This window comes from Aulonocara stuartgranti, assembly GCF_965226115.1.
Source record: "Aulonocara stuartgranti genome assembly, chromosome: 10".
Taxonomy (NCBI): Eukaryota; Metazoa; Chordata; class Actinopteri; order Cichliformes; family Cichlidae; genus Aulonocara; species Aulonocara stuartgranti.
In genome coordinates this window covers 14048624-14052234 of record NC_138946.1, presented here as the reverse complement: position 1 = coordinate 14052234, position 3611 = coordinate 14048624, and the positions used below count along the sequence as shown (strand labels likewise).

At 36.5% G+C, this 3611-nt stretch overlaps 1 long non-coding RNA gene across 1 annotated transcript; it reads left to right on the top strand.

The window, feature by feature from the left end:
* Positions 1-2710: 2710 nt before the first annotated feature.
* LOC309715191 lies at positions 2711-3140 on the top strand. Its single transcript, XR_014279164.1, has 2 exons — positions 2711-2927; positions 3007-3140. It is a non-coding gene; the product is annotated as an uncharacterized lncRNA (long non-coding RNA).
* Positions 3141-3611: the final 471 nt, after the last annotated feature.

Genomic DNA, 3611 nt, shown 5'->3' with positions numbered 1-3611 from the left:
CGTTGTTAGATACATCCATGAGACTGCATTTTATTTGCTAAACATATTCCTTTCTGTTCATTTTACGGTATTCAGAGAATATTTTTTTATGGCTAAATATGGAGCCAAGATGGTGAATGTCTGTATACCATTGTTTTATATCGTGTTGAAACTGTTTCTGATGACTGATATCAATACTACTAAAATACGACAATTCGTCCAGAGAAAGACAAGATTGCCTTCATTAAATTTCATAGTAATCCATCCTATGAGCTTGGATGTGTTTGGTAAGTTTCAAGTTTACCATCCACAGAGTAACGCTACATGCATAAGGAAATTGTAGCAGTCAAGAGTTATGTGAAAAGATCAAATTTAAAGGGAGCAATGGTAAACATTTTAAGCATGTTAAATATGGATATATCTCTGATTGTCTGAAAGTAAGCTACAGAAGGACTTGTTGGCATTGCTGACTAGAAATTTTATAGACAGTATATACAGTATTAGGTTGTAGCCATGTACCCTATTCATAGTAATGTAATTAGTCTGAACTACATCACTGTCCCCAAAGGTATTTTTATTTTTATTTTTTGTATAAGAGAGAGAAGCCATGCCCTGAGAATCACTGGTGCAGCTGAAAGCTACTTAAGAGATAATGATCTTTCATTATCATTTTATTAGAGCATTTACAAACTTACAGATATGCATTAAATATTTTTTTCCAGTGACGTTTTACTGAAGTATATTTTAAATGTGACCACTTCAACATATATAAATCACTTTCACTTTTAATGGTAAATAGACATTGTGAGACGGAAGTAACAAACATTTCAGCTGATCTGCTAACAGAATAATAATGAAAGCATTTCATCCAGGGCCAAAGCGACTAAAATGTGATTTGTTTGATTTTGCTTAATTGCCCAATCCATTTTTAAAATATGTTGTAAGATGCTCTGTTATAGTAGGGTATTGAAATTACGATGCAAAGCACCTTGAGGGAGTTGTTGTAATTTGGTGCTATTTAAGAAAATTGTATTGAACTGAATTTAATATTTCCAGGAAAGAACACAATCCTTGCAAAAGATAATTAGATCCAGGTCATCTAGTCCAGTTTGCTACCATATCAACTTAGAAGTTATTTTTTATTTATTATTTCTTTAAGTGGTTGGCAACTTCACAAGAAATAACTAAATAAATACAAAAATAAAACTTCACTACTGTAGTGAGAGCTTAGGAATATTCATGGGCAGTGCATATTAAGTTAACAATATGTCCAAGTAGGTTAAACATGGTATGTGTTCACCACATATTACCATACTAAAAATTCATATATTAAAATACTTACATTTGCATTAACCTCATTGGGAAGCTCATAAAAATAAATTTATTATGCTTACAAGTTATTTCAGTCTACTCCTTGTACTCGTCACTGGCATGCAAAAGATTGTTATTGCTATTATGAATTCGTGTTTCATATACATACAAACAAAGTAACAGGAAACCCAGAGTGTGATGAACGATTGCTGAAATATATATATATTTTTAATATCAAACAGCATAAAAAATAAAGGTTAACTGCAACTACTAATGATGCATTGTGCTGATAAATGGGGCAAAAAGTAAATGAGACAAACAACATTAAGATGAATGATAATGGATCCAGGAGCACTATGTTTTATGTTTAGAAGTTTGCAAATGCCAATACGACCAATTAATTTGACATTATTAACAACAACAATGTAACTCATCAAAACACTTCCACTTGATCTTCTAAACAAAATAACTTTTCAATTCTGAGCCATTCCAGCAGCAGCAGCAGCACATACACAGCACATAAACTATTTGAGCTTCTTTAATGATGCAGCAATGGAAGGAAATGTAATTAAACTGGATCTTTACTGTTGGATAATCTGACACAGTTTACACAATTAGGGAGTGAATCAGGCACAGCAAGAGCACCATTGCCCATCCCTCCTAGCCAATCACCCCTGCCCAGACTCCCTACAGACTCATCAATCAGAATTAATCAACTCCACTTAAATATGACCCCCTGTTGCCTTCATGCATGGCAGCTCTACAAAGCCTGAAACAAAAGATGATGATTCATTTATATGAGGAACATGATAATTCTTAAAATTAATGTATTTATTTTGACATCTGTTTGGCTTAGCTACAAAAATGATGGATTATCTATAGTTTGGGAATGACCAGGCTAAAGGGAAGCAAGTCACAAGTAATTGAAGGTGGGTTTTTAGTTTGCAGACACAAAAATGTCCTCTTTAATGAGGAGGATATGCTTCTCATTAACAAACCAGGACAAAGCAAAAACTCAGTTAGACAACGAGTCAACCAGAAGTTTATAAACTTATATTAATCAATAAGAAAGAAAAGGTACGCTGAAGTTATATGTTCAGTGGCAGAAACATGATATTTTAGTTTTATAGGGTAGCAAAAAAATGTTTGAAACAGAGGATAAGAAACCATTGTTGACCACTGATAAAGAGACAAGAGATTTTGTGCTTTTCTAAGTGTCAGGTGAAAAAATGTGCAAAAGTTTGTGGGATACATGAACCACATGATATAACTCCAAATTAAAGAAAGTATACATTATAGGTGCTTTGTCAATACATTCGACAATGACATAAAAATATTTTCTTCTCTAACTCCTCTATAGGAAGTATGTAAGTACGGTTTACTTATAAAGTGCTTTACAATACAGAAATAGGTTGTCATGGTCCCCGTGCCTGCTCGGCTGGCCCTGTGTGGCTACATGTTATGTTTTGTCTTTTCTCTCTCTCCTCTCTCTCTGCTCGCTGCCTGGGCGGAGCTCATTGTGAGCTCCCGGCCTCCACCACCTGTAGGCAATCACCTGTGGCTCCTCACCTTGTTTGCTCCCGCTACTTAAGGCAGTGACTGAGAGCACCTCGCCGCTGGACTATTGAATAACGCTCGTCAGTGCTACTTTAGCCTCAGCCAGTTTTGAGCTCTGTCCGTGAAAGTTCCGTGCTAACCCTTGTTCTCTGTATGCAGATTTCTCGTGTTTGGTTTGGAGACTCTGGACGCTTTTCCCGACCCCGCTCTGCACCCCTGGGAACCCTGGCCCCCTTCTCCTTCACCTGTATATAGTGCACCTGGAGTGTGTAAATAAACCTGTTTTTCTGAGATTTCAGTCTGCGCCGAGTCCTCCCTGCTCCTCCGTGACAGAGGTATAAAATAATTAAAGCATAAAGAGATAAATCTAAATGAAAGCATGCCTGCACAGGTTGGTCTGAAGTTTCTTTTTAAAGATATCAACAGTGTCCAATGCAAACAATGTCCACAATTTGGGACCCACAACCTTGAAAGCACAGTCACCTTTTGTCTTTAACTTGGACTGAGGTAAAGTCAACAAGCACTGATCAACAGACCTCAGATGTGTGGTTGTAGTAGTTCACTGATATATGGAGGCATCTAAAAGTGATCACCAAAATTTTGGGGAGCCAGCGTAAGGAAAACAAAACTGGTGTCACGTGGAACATTTAAGAGGACCTGGTGGTGAGTAGCCTCGCAGCAGCATTCTGAACCATTTGTAAGCTATCCGAGGATGATTGGATCTACTTGAATGAAGTATTTGGGTTAAAAGAAAAATCATGAAA